Genomic DNA, 16,715 nt, shown 5'->3' with positions numbered 1-16,715 from the left:
CTCATCATGGTTGGCTAACAATCTAGGATGGACCGTTAAGAGCACAATAGAGTTTTCTTTTTGTTTGGAGACAGGTGGCCCTGGGCGTCATTCTAACTTCTCCTTACTGAGAGGTCTTAACAAATGGATGTCACCTCTCTGAGCCTCAGTGGTCTCATCTAAGAGAAGATCATAATATGCCGCATAATGTATGTGAAATGTCATGAAAAGTTACAGGCATATGGATTTTGGATGATTATGATGGGTCAATGTAGGCTCATCAGTTGTAGCAAGTGTACCCTCTGGTAAGGGATATTGACAATGGAAGAAGGCTATGCACATGTTGGGGTGGTGGGTAATGGGATATATCTGTACCTTCCTTTCAATTTTGCTGTGAACGTAAAACTACTCTTAAAAAATGCCTTAAAGCAAAAAGTTACAGGCACATAGAAGGTATTCAATAAATGCCAATTTTGCTCTCTTACCTTTTTTAAATCTCTACCATAGACACCCAGAAAATGGAGGACTCCAACACTCAAGTGAAAAATACTGCTGCAGAGAAGAGATCCTAAGGGTCCTGTTTCGCCAGGGGGATCAAGGTGCTCTTTTCCCTGTGCCAGCAGCAGGAGAAGAAAAAGTCTTGAGTGAAAGGTAAGAGTCAGTTCTTCTGTATGGGATTGTGCAGACAGTGCCCCAACACTAGGGTGGCTGCCAAGGGAGATGAATGGGAGCTAAAATTTGGTCTCAGCTCTGCTTGCCTCACCCAGTATAGCTGGCAGTCTGGAGGAAAAGAAGCCTTTTCTTTTTTTCAAAATGGTTTGCCCAGAAGAACACTTTCTGGCAATTTCTCTGTTTGAAGAGGGCATCCTTTTCAAGAAGAAAAACAGCAACATAACCAAGTGCTAAAAAGACTTCATGAGAATGTGCCTCTATTATCAGTGATTGTTGGAGCTGTCTCCAACCCACAAGGAAAAGAATTTTCACTTCAGAGGGTAAGAAAGGACGGAATCAGTCCTGAATCTTCTATGGTATGGAATAAATAGTTCCTATAATAGACATTTTTTATTTAATTTAATTTACTTAGGGATGGTATTAGTCCATTCTCACACTGCTATAAAAAACTACCCAAGGCTGGGTAATTTATAAAGGAAAGAGGTTTAATTAACTCACAGTTCCACATAACTGGGGAGGCCTCAGGAAACTTACAATCATGGTGGAAGGGGAAGCAAAAGCATCCTTCTTCACATGGTGGCAGGTGAGAGAAACGCCAAGCTAAGGGAGAAAAGCCCCTTATAAAAACATCAGATCTTGTGAGAACTCACTCACAATCACGAGAACAGCAGCATGGGGGTAACTGACCCCAAGATTCAATTACCTACCACCGGGTCCCTCCCATGACACATGGGGACTATGGGAACTACAATTCAAGAGGAGATTTGGGTGGGGACACAGCCAAATCAGGGACTAAATTATCAAATATAATAATTATGTATTTGTTTATCAAAGTTATATTTTAAAGCCTGACTTTTCATAAATTAGATCCAAATATATAGAGGAAGCTCCCTACAACACTTATTAAATATAATTTAGAAAACTCAACCACTAAGCTTTTGATTTCAGTTACTGCATTTTTCAGTTCTAGAATTTGCATTTGGTTCTTCTTTATATCTTGTAATTCATTGTTGAGACTCTATTTCTTTGCAATGTTTCAAGCATGTCCATAATTGCCAATTGAAACATTTTTTACATGGCTGCTCTAAAATTTTTGTCACGTAATTATTACATCTCTGTCATTTCAGTGTTGCATCTCTGCATTGTCTGTTTTCTTTCTGTGTGAGATCTTCCTGGTTCTTGATGTGATAAGTACATTTTCTATTGAAACCTATGCATTTTCATATTACATTATGAGACTATTGATTTTATTTAGGCTTTCTAGGTATGCTTTGTGTAGTTTTTCTTTTGTTGTTATTTGTTTGTTTGTTTTTTCTTGAGACGGAGTTTTGCTCTTGTTGCCCAGGCTGGAGTGCAATGGCGTGATCTCGGCTCACTGCAGCCTCTGCCTCCTGGGTTCAAGTTATTCTCCTGCCTCAGCTTCTTGAGTAGCTGCGATTACAGGCATGTGCCCCCAAGCCTGGCTAATTTTTGTATTTTTAGTTTCTCCATGTTGGTCAGGCTGGTCTCGAACTCCCGACCTCAAGTGATCCACCTGCCTCGGCCTCCCAAAGTGTGGGGCTTACAGGCTTGAGCCACTGTGCCCGGCCTGTAGTTTTGTTTTTAACACATCTTCTGTAGGGTAAAGTGGGAATACTGACTGCCAAGAAGAGGTTGAAAACAACCTTCTCACTTGGCTTTCATTGACACCCAAGGTGGAAAGAACTTCTTGTTACTGCCAATTAGACATAGGAGTTTCTGCCCCTACATGGTCTCTATTGACACAGTGGGCAGGAAAGTTCTCATTACCAACCAGCATCCCTACTTGGCATTCCCTGATGGGATCCTGGTGGATGCAAGAGCACCTTGCTACAACTTCATTAGTTTGGAAATCTAGGCTCACTACTCAGCCTCTGCAGGCTAGGATCAGAATGCACTCACAATTTTTTTTCTGTGGTGTTTGGCTGAATTGGAGAGGTTATTGTCTAAAAGTTTTCACTTTTCCTAGGCTACTTCTTTCTGAGTCTTTTGCCTGGAGAAATCATAATTTCTTTTCTGTTTTTTTTTTATTTATTTGTAATGGTCTGCACTCATTATTGTCTCCAGGTGGCTGGCTTCTTCAGCTCCAAGTTTGGGATACAGGAGGCACAGAGAACACCCAAGACCTCATTACTGTGTTGTTTCTCAAGTTCCAAGGTCTCTAGCCAGTCTGCCTTCTCATGTGCAGCTTTCAAAGTCTTCATATGATTATTGTATATACTATAACTACACTTTTTAGTTGCACTTAAAAAGAGAGATAAGAAAACACACACCTATCGCCTCTTCCTAGAAAAGAAAGTCCCTCATTCAAACCACAATATTTGTAGGTGATCCTGCAAAGAACATTGTGCAGGTAAATAAATTTAATGTTAGACTTAAAACTGACTTTGCCATAATCTTTTGGGTATTTAAAAGACATCCTTAAGTTTAGAAAAACTTTCAGTAGGCTTTTTGGTTATTGTCAATATTGTGACAACATCTACCCTGAGAATATGGTGTTATAGAGTATGTTTTTGACTTATACTAATTACTCATAGAGCCATTTTTATAGTCAGTCAATTTTGGCATTGACCAATGGTACCTTGCAATTTTAATCATTCTGTGCTTTTTCTTTCTTTTTCTCATCCTGATTCCATCTACTCATCTGGAACATATAAAAAATGTCCACAAAAGAATGATAGGACTTTCTTCCAGGCCAGTCTCTTTTCAGACAGTAGTCAGTGAAAACAGAACCAGATTGTTCAGTGTGGGAGGTGTGTGTGTGTGTTCATGTAAAGGGCAGACAGTGTTTTGGCACTCCACTCAAATGCATAGCTACCTCAGTGGTCATTGTTTATATTAATACAATGTACTCAAAGTTACCTAGACCTTAAAGCTGAAGTGTAGCTTTCAAACACTTTTTCTCTTGTCAAAACCCTTGGAACTTGATGAGTTAGAAAAAAAAAAAAAAGCAGATGTTTCAAAGATTGTACCAAAATACTACAGGTTGAAGCACGTATTGTATGCATTTGTTAGTAATTATGATGAAAGAAAAGTTGGGTGATATGATTGGGCAATTGGGTTTCATATGAGCCATCTATGTTGGTGGTATGAATGGTGAATCTCAGAGTTTCTAGGACAAGATGTTATATATGTTTCCTCTACCAAACTGCAAGATCTTGGAAAGTAGGGACCATGTTGCCTTCTTCAGGGATTGACTGATAGCAAATTGTCAATACGTCTGTTGAATGATTTAAAAAGTTCTCATCCTATAATCATTGATCTCTTAAGAAATTAAACCAGAAGAAAGGTCACTTCTACTGGCACAGACAGACATCTCTTTAAGAGAATTAAAGAGCATATTCAGAAAACACCTCCAGAGGACTTCCTCAGAAAGTGTCACTTTCTATTACTTCAACTTCCACAAAAGGAATGAGTCATAGAAATGAATTACAGGCCAGAATTAATTTTCCTTGAAAATGAAAGGGATGCATTTGATCAACTTAGGTGAACATCAAGCCAGAATCCTTATTTAACTACTTTTTTCATTTGCTTTGTTTTTGAAACTGGACATTTTCCAGACCCACAGCTGCCCATCTACAGAAATGCATTCACATTTTCACATGATTACGGATCCACTGATCCAGCCAATAGAAGCTGGTATGCTGTTTATGCTCAGGAAATGCCAAGTGCACTTTTGATCTTTACCAGAAAACCAAAGGCCATTAGGGAGTTGGGCTGTGACTATAAAAACTGACCCCTGCCAAAGGTGGGAGGGTAGGGAAGGACAGATTATTCAGAACTTCTTGCTGCACTTAATTGCTCACACCTCTCCACCCCGCTTCAGTTCCTTCTTCTCCCCGGAGCCTGTGTTGTTGGAGATAATGACAATGGTGTCAGTGTCTCTCAGAATGTACTTAATCGACAAAGGAGAAGCATCCATTGCCTCCTTCCCCAGGCTGTTAATCCCCTGGAAATTGTTTACAAAGTGATAACTGTATGTGTATATGTCAGTTTTCTAGGGGGAGGCTCTTGTGGGCTTCATCACAGTTTTTAAAAGGTTAGCAGTCTAGATAAATGTGTTGCACAGTTAGCCTGCTAATGCAGAGATAAAGGTGGTGATTATAAGGGATAGCAGTATGTTATCAACAGACTAGTTCATCTGTTTCCTTTTGGCAGATATTGGAAGTCTCCGATGATTGGAGGCCTAACTATTTATAGGTCTCCTTCTCCCATAATCTTGCTACCAGGTGAATATTACAATAAAAAGAAATCTGAGACAGAATTCTGCTATACATACAAACGCTGGTTAACAAGCAGACACTGAAAGTACAAAATAAGAATATGCCATCTGCCAAAAGAAAACAGCAGAAGGAGAAATTATTGAGAATCTAATTGGGCTGGGAGTGCTTGCAGGACTGTGCGACGGTCCTCAATATGTACGCAGTGAATACACACACACAACACACCCTTAGCCACGTACCATTTTAAAAGGGCCAAACCACTTCAATAGGACAATCTTCCTCCCTCCAATTTAGTCAATAAAATTTTATTTTCCAAATATCATTGAATAATGTGACTCTGAATCCCATGTAGTGCATATACATTGATAAGTTTTAAAAGTTAGAAGCAGGTTGAATATGGCAGAGATAAAGAAGAGAGTGATTATAAGTGACAGACATACAAAGTAGAAAAAAAATTGTTAAGTATAATAACTAGATAGAATTTACCAAACAGTTTAGAAAGAAAAATGCCTGTATTTTAATTGTTCAGTAGCGGGCAAAGTATGTATCAAAACAAAGCTAAGCAGGAGGCATGAGCACAACAGAGATGGGTATGTTTCAGAGCTGATGCTGTAAACAGTTTTATTATAGTGGATGGCTTTACAATTGGACAACAAGCTATAGGTGACCAGAATATGACACATTAAGTCACTTTGGCATAAGGATTATTTGAGCTGGAGATAAATGGGAATCTGCAGATGCAGAAAGAAGCCTTCCCAGGGCTTCCGTTATCTGACCAAAAGCAGAAACTTCTGAAAAATGAAGATTTCCATGAATCTTCTCTCTAGGCAAAGTTTTATGGCCGTGAAGAAATGGAAAGTCAGCACAGAAATGAACCTGCACAAACAAATCTTATTTCATTAGTTTTCCCATCTATTTTTCTTTCACAGTTTGCTGTCTTTGAAAACCTAAAACCTTTTCTTTTCTCGTGTCCCTTCTTTAAGATGTATTGATCTTTTATGAAGACACTATAAGAAGCCCGGTTTGTAACTACCCCTTTTCATTTTTATTTCTCCTGAGTGATGTATACTGCATGTTTTAATGAACGGCTCATCTCTTGTTAATCTGGTTTTTGTTAGTCTAATTTTACAGGTCCCCAAAAGTAACACCAGGAGGGTAGAAGGAAAAATAATTTTTTTGAACTACAAGAGGAGAAAAATTTCTCCTCTACACTCTTAGGGTTTCTAGCAAGGCCTAAGGAATCAAACTGACATAAGATGGATTAATGAGAAAAAAGCATACACATTTATTTTATGTGACATGGGAGCCCTCATAAAGAAGGGAAGACCCAAAAAAGAAGTTAAAGTTGAACACTTATATACTGAATTGGAAAAAGTGTAGTAAATTATGAAAATGTGACAAGACAAAGGGGCTTGGGTATGGTAATTAATAGTAGAAAAGTAACTAGAAAGATAAAAGTTAGTATAACAAGGTTTGTTTGGATAGATTTTTCTCAGTTTCAAGTCCCCATCTCTAGTGATAAAAGTGTTACTTTCTTCCTGGTATAGGGAACACATCTCCTTTGTGGTGATTCCACCTCTTTCTTTTGGGAAGAAAAAGAAAAGGTCAGAATGCCCTTCTTGCATCTGTTGTTTTCCAAGTAACTTTAGCTCAAAATAATTCTTATGTCAAAGTGGTTTTGTGTTTTTGTTTTTTTGTTGTTGTTGTTGGTTTTTGTTTTTTGTTTGGTTTTTTTTTTTTGGCAGGGAATATTCTGCCACTCTTCACCCTCTATAGAGCTAATAAAGTATGGCTAGTGTTATAATAGAATGAATGCAGGGGGAAAGTATTCAAAGTCCAGCCACCTGGCGCATAAGGATATATGGTTTTAAAATGCTGGAAGTAAAATACAGTAACGGATTCTTCACAGAGGTGCTTCTTATTTCCAGCGAGTGGAGGCTCACAGTCCAAAATATAGTGTCCCTATCAGCAATGGGCCTCCAAGAGAGCTGGAAAATAATAGGCCAGGCTTATGGTAAGAACACCAAGTTATTCTCTAGGGTGTTATCTCAATAGTGCAGTGTGCAGCAGTGTGATCCAAAACTCCTCCAGGCATTATGTCCATACATTCTCCATGGGTCCCGACTGATTTGACTTTGTGTGTTACCCAGATTCTAGGCCAAACCTGAATTCCAAGGAAGGGGGAACTACGTGAGGGTCAGGTCAAAGTCTGAGAGCCTGGGTTGAAGACCCTCCTCAGAATTAAATTTCTTCCTGGACCTGCTGAACATCCTTAGCCTCTAAACCACCAGGGCTGTCTACATTTCTGACTTCTTGTACATTCATGATTGATGCACGTGTTTACCACAAAGTAGCTGTTAGTGTCATGCAGCATGAGCGCACAGAAACCATGGACTTAATAGTACAGCCTCGATTTTTTTATACTCATCTGGATTTGAGCAAGCACAGTGGATCCGAAAACCTAATTAACTCTTCGTGTTCGCAACTTATTTAGCTTCTCTGTGAGCAATGGGAGAGTTATCAAATGTTCCTCTTTTTAATCTGTAGCCTTGGAAATACATAATTAGATTTTGACCTCAAATTTTTCATAAAATATTCATAGCATTAAAAAAGAATTAAATAGTTGGCACACAGAGGGAAAAATTAACATTTGTAGGATCTTTCCTTCAACTTATGGATTCAGTGGTAGAAAACTAGACAAGCGTATAGTCAATCCCATGTGATCATGTGTTTATGTATAGTTTAGGTAATTGTGTGTAAAAAATTAAGCGAATTAAAGGAGTACAATACTAAATGTGTAATCAATTAAAAGAAGAAAATTATTGTTCCAAGAACACATACTTCCTTAGAAAATATTACAAAGGTTTTTATTTTATAAACAAGTTAACAGTGTTGTAACAATAAAGATCCTGAAACAAACTCAAACTTCAAAATTTATTAGAAATGTATCTTTCGTATTCAACTGGAGAAGAATGTTTTAATTATAAGATAATATAATACAGCCATAATCAATTTATTATCACTCACTAGCTCTTTTCTTTTCCAACATTTCGAATTTTTAAATTTATAAATATTTTAAGAGCAAAGTAACACATCTGTTTCTTATTTATTTACATTTTATTTATTGTGATGTTTAATATGAGCTATTATAATTTCCAGAAGCTCTTAAACTTTTATGGAGGACATTATGGTTTCCTTTTTCCTTTTGAATAAGGGTGGGGTGCTTTACCAAGGGAAAAAACAATTCAAATCTCCAAAGTTTCTAGTTTCATTTGAAATTCAAACTCAAAAACTTCAAGCAGGTTTTGAAAGTTGGCATAATGCATCCTTCCAGCATTATACTTAAGAACCTCAAAATGTCTTATTTTCCAGGCCATGGTTACATTTTGGCGGGATTCTTTTTAATGTGAAGATGTATGTTTCATTGAACCCTATGATTTTATTATACAATGGCAATCTTTCTCATAAGTTTGAAAACTCAAATAGAAACTCAGAGCCAAGTTTTTGAAAAGAAATTCTTGAACCAGTCCAGAGATGAATTAACTTTCTTTGCAAGAGTCTAACTGTAACTTTTATTATTTTCAGTACTTTAATCAATATAAAATGGATTCAGCAACTCTAATGTGAAAAAAAAGAAATGTATTGCTTGTTTCCAATTCAAGCAATGCAGACTAGCTCCTGGGATTACAAGCAAAGGCAAACACATAATCAAATGCTTTACTCATTTCATAAGCTGATTGCTTTTTCCACTAGTCTTTTTCCCCCGTTAGCCACCAAATGATTTTGATGAGTTATAGGACATTGTTTAATATTTCCTAATCATCTTTTAAATTAATCTATTGCTTGCACATCAGCTGCCCATGAAAAGTCTGAAGAATTAATAGGCAAATGAATATTAATCTTTTGAAAATAAGTAGATGTGCCCTCAAAAGTAGAATATGCTGCATCACATTCAGATCTCTGCTCAAATTTCCTCTCTTCTGTTAAGTCTTCTATAATTATTTCATTAAAATAATATAACGATTCATGAACATGCCTTGTCTCCTTTCAAAGGGATACATCTCTTATGTAGAGTCCACCTAGAGTCTGAAAAGCTTTGAGGCTGAGGGGATGGCAGAGCTGTAACAACAAAGTTATAGCAAAGTCAACTGGTGAGAAAGGTGACTTGAGTAATGGCGCTAATGACTCAACTGGTGCAAGGCTGGAAAAGAGGTGAATGGAGGTTGGGAAGATACAAGGACTTAAGAGCTAATACTTAAGAATGCTTGTTCTGTGCCTGGCATTGTTCTAGAATTTTATATGTATTAATTGATATAATCTTCAAAACAATCTTATGATGTCACTGTTTTTACCCTCTTCTTTCATGTAAATAAACCAAAGCAACACAAGGTTGCAGGTCCAAGCTCATGCAACCAGTCCGCAGTGGAGCTTGGGTGAAAATCTTGGCGATCTGGTTCAAGAGTCTGCACACCTACCTAGCATAACATGCTGCATTTCATGGCTTCAAAAGAAATATTTAAGGATGAAGGAGTTAGCTTTTCTAAATATAATGAATTTGATTTTTCAAATGCCTAGGAGAAAAACAGAAGGCAGAGAAAGTTTCCTGTGACCCCGTCTTAATGTGTTCTTTCAACACAAATTATTATCATCCTCTTACAAATGGACAAACTGAGGGATAGAAAGTTTATCTAGCCAGTCAAAACCTAAGTAAAAATTGAAGTCTCAATGTTGGATATCATTTAAGCAGTCCAAAAAACTTAAGAAACACAGTCAGGTTTTGCAAACAATACATTATTTCCACATAGTAGCAGCAAGATGATAAAGAAAGCTTTACAACAAAAGTGCCATAAAATAAAAACTCCCCAACAGATGCCTGTGAGAATAGTGACTGCAATTCCCAATCAACACAACTACTTAAGAAACGAAGTCATTGAAACAACTATGTTTGTGTATTGTAGCAAATAACGGAGTTGACTTTTTGTTTTTATTTTGGCTGCTATTTTAGTGTAATGAAGAATGATCTGAATTCAGGGGAAATGCCATGAGACCTTCCATGAAGGTCCAGATGTAGTTTCCATCTTGAGGACGGAAGGTAATTCCTCTTCCAAGGATGGAGTTGCTTCTGTCTGTTCTCTTATCTGTCTCCCTACTATCTCTGTGAAGGGAGCCAGAAGGAACTAAACTGCGCCCTGAGGCACCACTGCTTGCCTTATCTGAAGTAAGCTTGTTTAGTTGCGTTTCTAGAAATATTCTGATCATATTTTGTGTTGTTTTTGGCTCCATGAAAACAGAGAATATATGTTTGCTTTAAAGAAATGTCCCAGCATAGGCCTCTAGGTACAACTTCAGGGCGGGCCCAAAGGGAGCATATGGTTGTCAAATGCTAATGATTTGGCACCTGGAATGAAAACAATCCCCACCCACGTTTTCTGTTTGTGGTTGCAGCCAGCACCACCACTCCCACTTCCCCAAGGGAACACCTTCAAAGGTGATAACTTGCTTTCTCATGCCTCACACTTACTTTCCTGGAGTGAAGTATACTATGAGAGGTCTCTCTCATACTCTCTTCCTCATCTTATGATCAAATGGCAATGAGACCTCAGAAAGTGGTCAGGATCAAATGAGTTCACCAGTTTAAAGCATCTAACGTAGGAACTGGCACAGATAAAGTGCCAATCCAAGAAAGTACCTCCGCACCGCACTTTTTCTTCACCAGCACCTCACCTGGGGTTAATGTGAGGAAACATCAGTTCACCAAAATAGCCCAGATTCCTGCTGTGGTTTTAACACAGACAACTCATTTATTTATTTTTCATTTAGTTAAATAGAAATTACTAGCTAACACATCAAATTAGTTATTGAGGTCCCAGGAAAAAGTGTTACATTGATGTGATGTAACTTACAAATGAGGTTTCTGGATCCTGTTAATTCTCACCTCCATGGTGACACAAAAATAATTGAGTAATAATTTTATATTTGTTTCTTAGTAAGGTAATTAAACATAGGCACAGAAAGGAATTATGCATATGTGCATGGTCTTCATGTGTACTGTTAAAGCACAAAAAATCTTTTACAGCTTCCAATATTCACTGCAATGTTTCTTCTCCAGCCATGCTTTCAATTATTTGGGGTGTGACGAGAATGAATGTGTATGCATTGGGTGTGTGGGGAAGGAGAGGGATGGGAGAGCCCAGATACAGAGGCTTTGTACATGGTAAACTTGGGCAGACAGGCAGAAACGAGGAGAGCTAGTCACTGCAGGTAAAAGAAGCCCTTGGAGGCTCCTCTTGAAAACTATCTTCCCGCTACATATAATCAAGTGGAGACTTGAGGTTTTTTTTTCTAAGCTTCTCTATTAAAATGCAAAACACACTTCTGGTTTTTTACTTTAACACAGACATGTCTAAATGAAATCTTTTCCAGCCCCCTCATTTTACTTGTGAGGAAACCAAGGCCTTGAGAGACGGAATGACTTGCCCATGCCATACAGCTGGTTAGTGGGAGGAGGCTGAACTAGAACATAGTTCCCCTAATAGCCAGTCTGGTGCTTTGTCCCGACTTCCACGTGGCATGGTTAATCTGACTGAGTTACAGGAATAATGAGATTGTGGCTTCATAATATAAAGTTGGGCATGCTGAAATGGTAGCAAGTATTTCACAAATGGTGGCATGCAATACAACTATACACTGCTCTTTTCAAGGCCGCCAAGGACTTCCATGTTGCTAAATCTAATGGACAGTTTTCTGTCTTCATCTTAATAGAACTTTGAGCCACTGTTGAACCAGCTGGTCACTGACTCCTTCATCTTAATTCCGGGACACCACACTCTCTGATTTAACCTGGCCCCCTGCTCCTTCTCAGTCTCTTTTGCTAACTTCTTTGCTGCTTCCTGGGCTCTAAATAGTAGACTTTTCAAAGCTTTGTCTTCCAATGTTCTCTCGTGTCTGTCTATACTCATGTTGTAGGTGATCTCATTCAGTCCCATCAGCATCTGTATATTGATAACTTTTGAATCTATGCCTCTCCCTTAAATTCAAGATGCATGTGTAACTGTTTATTTGACATCTCCACTTAGATATCTGTTTGGCACATCAGAGTTAAATGTTCAAAACTGAACTCTTCTTCTTCAGTGACCTACATAGGAAATGGCACGAGATTTACTCAGTAGCTCATATAAAAAACCTTGATGGCCATTAGTACTACTAACGGTCTCTACCAACCCCCACCAACACCCCAAATATCCTGACACTGTCAATGTCTCACAACTCCTCTGCTATCATCAAAATAAGCTAAATCACCTTCATTTCCCCCTTGGAATGGAACAATTTCATTGTTTTTGTCTTCCTATTTCTCTTGCCCTCCACATTTTATTCTTCACACAGCAAATGATTCTTAAAAACTCAACTCACATCATTTCACTTCTCTGCTCAGAACTAAGCTCTCTCACAGTCTTCTATTAATCCTAGGGAAAACAAAAACACAATTCTTACCATAGCCCACAAGGCCCCACATTATTCAGACCTTGGCTGCCTCTCTGACCTCATGACTGCCAACATACTCCTTACCCATGGAGATGCAACAATGTTGACAGTTTTATTACCCCTCAGATATGCTAGACGTATTCATGACTCAACTTGATATGAAACTGCATTGTTAAAAATAGAATGATAGTTCAAATAGGTTGATAAAAATTCAAAATCAAGATAAGGGTTCACGCTCATAATTAAGTGTTAAAGTTAACAGATCTTAAGAAAGATATACACAGTCTTAAAAACATAATGAAACAAGTAAAAAATGTGACATCAATATAACTGATGATTAATTGGATGTGAGGGATAAAGGAAAGAAGGAATCAGTGGTGATCTTCATGGTCATCTGGGAGGGTGGTCAAGTTCAATTTACCTACTTGGGACCAACTAGGCTTTATAGGAGCTAATAGTACCCTCAGTGTAAGGAGTAATAAATTACTGCACAAAAGCATAAGTTCTTCAAAAATGAGTAATCTACTTACAAATAGATCAGCAATTTTCAACAGTAAGACCTCAAGGTGTCTTCATTTAAGTTAAGATATATCGATTTTTAAATAGGATTATTTAAAAACTTGAAAAATTGCTTTTAATTTTGTTGAACCTAATTAAGCTAGATTGAATTGTTAACAGCAATTAGAATAGCAAAGGTAGGGAGATTTTGCCTCAGTTTTATCCATTAAACAGATGCAGTTGGCGTTATACTGTTGATTTCTGGCAATTGAAAGAAGATTCTGACCAGATTATCTACTCTTTGTCATTGATTGAGGTTGGACAGGGCAGTGGGGGGGATTTGGCGGTACTTGAATGTGCCACTTTCCTATTCTGGGCCATGAGTATGATTCAGCAATTACTGAAAAACGAATATTTATTAAAGTCCAGAGCTGTCATTTGGAGACTTTTAAAGTGTATTTATAGCCTAGTGTGCTTTCACTTTAATAGACAGTGACAATTTGCGCTCACAGTTAGGAAATAAGAACAACAGACAAAAATGTCACTCCTATAGTTGGAAGGGTTTTCATCCCAAAGACTTAGCTGGTTAGTTGGAAAGAGAGACACTAGACTATTGTCTTAATTCTCATCTTGGCTTGAGGAAGTGATGAGAGAAGACAAATTTGGGCTGGAAAGTCTTTCTGTGCCCTCTTTTAGCCATTCCCTAAAACTTCTTTCACCATTGTAATTCCTTTCATTCTCTGCCCACATCAGTGTCAAACTGATTGCCTCTTTTCAGGAAATCTGTCAACTTGGTATTATCAGCCTTTTAAATTTTAGCCTTACAAATAGAAATAAAGTGGTTTCTCATTATATTTACTTATTTAATAAACTGTTTTTAATTTTATAGAAAAAATACAAAAGTAGTACAGAGTATTCCCTTATACCCCATATCAAGTTTCTCTTACTATTAACATCTTGCACTGATAAGGTACATTCTTTGCAATTAATGCAACAATGATGATACATTACTCTTACACAGTTCATACTTCATTAAAATATTTTTGGCTTTTACCTAATGTCCTTTTCTTGTTCCAATATTCTCATTAAGGATTCTGTACTACATTTAGTCATCATGACAGTCCTTATTTTTGATGACTTTGGAAGTTTTAAGGAGTACTGGTCAGGTGTTTTGTAGAATTCCTCTCAACTGGGAGAGGAAGACCACAGAGTCATCCCTTGCATCAGGGATACATATTATCAGCATGACTTACCACTTTTGACATAAAATTTGATCACTTGACTGAGGCAGTGTTTTTCAGTATCCTGTATAAAGTTACTCTTTTTATGCCTCTTCCTATACTGAATTATACTTTTTGGAAGGAAGTTACTGTGTGTAGCCCATATTTATATTTAAGGAATGGAGAGTTATGCTGTACCATGAGTGAGGAATATCTACATAAATTATTTGGAATTCTTCTATATAGATTTGTTTTTTCTTTCTATTTATTTACTAATTCATTTATATGAGTATGAACTCATGGATGTTCATTTTATACTCTAAGTTATTCTCCAATGCTTCTGTAGCTCTTTTCTTCTCAGATCAGATTGTTCCAGTTTTGGATGTTAGGAGCTATTTCAGTTGTGCTCCTATGTCCCTTTGTCATGCCCCCATCATATTGTTTATGTGTGTGTGTGTGCATGTGTATGCACTTGAGCATGCAGTGAACGCTTCCTTACTTTTTGGCACAATAAGATGTGCCTTCTTGCACAGAGAAATATAATCCTGTTTCAGTCCTAGAATTAGCCCTTTCTCCAAAAAGTCCTAGTTCCTTTTATTGGAGAAGTTATTAGAAACCAAGATCTGGCACTAGGTTTGCTGGTTGCTACTGGGTGTTGTTGCTTCTAGGCTCTTTCAAGTGACAGAGCAAGGAATCCTTGTGTATAGAAACACATATAAATATTCAGCATGAATGTATCTATATCTCTATTAAGCTAAATTAAATATAGATATGATTGATATCTATAAGTTAAAGTTCACACAGATGTCTCTGATTCCAGTCCATTAATACATGGACTGTTCTAGACTCATCCCCTTGTTTATTTGTAACTTCCTAATCCTACAGTGATGAATCTGACTTCCATCAGGAACCATCCATTTACTTAATTATGCACTTCCAATATACATATATAGCAGTTTCAGAATTTTTAATTCATGCTCCCATGAAAAATAACTTTATTAAACAGGTATAGATTTGTGCCTCTAGTCTTGTAGATTTCTCCCATTTCAAACTTCTTAGGTCAACACATTTTTCCCCTACCTTTCACTAAGGTTGTTTGATACATTTATAACGTACATAAGTACTTTTAAAAAATATTCTGCATTCCATCCTAGGTTGCCTTAACCACCTAATTTTTTTAGTTTCCCAATACATTAAGGTTCACTCTTTGTATTATAAAGTTCTATGCGTGTTGACATATACATAGTGTCATAAATCTGCCAGTATGATGTCTTACAGATTCATTTTACTGCCCCCAACGTAGTGGCTTAATACAACACAGATATATTGTATTATAGTTCTGCAGGTCAGAAGTCTAAGCTGGGTCTCATTGGGTAAACATTAAGAAGTCAGCAGGGCTGTTTTCCTTCTGGAGTCTCTAGGGGAGAATCAATTTTCTTACCTTTCTCTGCTTCTAAAGACTGCTCATATTCCTAAGCTCAGGGACCCCTTCTTCCATCTTCAAGGCCAGAAATGTCATGTGCAGTCTTCCTCAGGCTGCATCTCTCTGGGTCTCCCTCTCTTACACAACTTCCACTATTAATGTTTATTACACTGGGCCCACCCAGATAATACAGTATAATATCCTTTGCTAATCACTAATCATGCCATATGATTAGGAACTTAGCATGCCATCTGTAACTATAATTGCCATTTGCTGTATAGCCTAACATCTCCACTGGTTCTGGGAATTAGCACATGGACATTTTTAGACGCCATTGTTTTACCTAACACTGCATTTAATTGTTGCAGTACCATTTGCTAGGTCATTTGTTGATAACGATGTCTTTTCTTCATTGAATTGCTTTTGTCAAAAAGCAGTTTGTGCCATTGTCAAAAAGAGTTTACTATGTTTGCATAGACCCACTGTGGTTTTTATTTACATTTTCCTGAAACCTACAATGTTAAAGCATTTTTTCATATACGATTCTGATAACTTCTGTGTGAGGTGCCTATTTCTTTTGTGGGAAGTTTCTTTCTCATTTTTCCCCTTATTGTTGCTTCTCTTTTTCTTACTGGTTTATAGTTTTGCATTGATTCTGTATCCAAGTCTTTTGTTAGGTATGCATATAAAATATTTTATCCTAGTCTATGGTTTACCCTTTTACTTTCTTAATAATGTCTTTGGATAAGCAAAAATTTTAATTTTGATGAAGTCCCAGTGGCTACTTTTGTTTTCTGAATGATTACTATTTGTATGTGTGTGTTTATGTCCTGTTTTAGAAATCCTTGTCTCCCTTGAGGACCTTAAGATATTTTTCTATTTTCTTCTAGAGCAGCACTGTCCAATAGAAGTATAATGTGAGCCACAAAAATGAGCCACAGATGTAATTTTGAATTTTCTAGTAGTCACTGTAAACAAAAGTAAAAAGAAACAGACAAATTAATTGTAATACTTTATTTTGTTTAACCTAAGATATCAAAATTTTGTAATTTCGAAATCTAGTCAATACAGATATAACTAATGAGTTAGTTTTCTTTTTGGTGTGTATACTAATTACTTTTAAAAAAAAAAATCAGTGTATATTTTAGACCCACAGCACATCTCAATTTAGACTAACCGCATTTGACATGTTCAATAACT

The 16,715-nt window shown here is 37.2% G+C and overlaps 1 long non-coding RNA gene across 2 annotated transcripts in view; it reads right to left on the bottom strand.

The window, feature by feature from the left end:
* Positions 1-6,643: 6,643 nt before the first annotated feature.
* Positions 6,644-16,715, bottom strand: part of LOC103885113 — a 37,122-nt gene continuing 27,050 nt past the window's right edge. For both annotated transcript variants that reach the window (XR_002522560.2, XR_648014.4), the window contains exon 5: positions 6,644-16,483. This is a non-coding gene — a long non-coding RNA (uncharacterized LOC103885113). The remainder of the gene's footprint in view (positions 16,484-16,715) is intronic.

The sequence above is a fragment of the Papio anubis genome, chromosome 5, assembly GCF_008728515.1.
Source record: "Papio anubis isolate 15944 chromosome 5, Panubis1.0, whole genome shotgun sequence".
NCBI lineage: Eukaryota > Metazoa > Chordata > Mammalia > Primates > Cercopithecidae > Papio > Papio anubis.
Note: the sequence above shows the minus strand (reverse complement) of the source record. Positions and strands in the feature narration are given on the sequence as shown.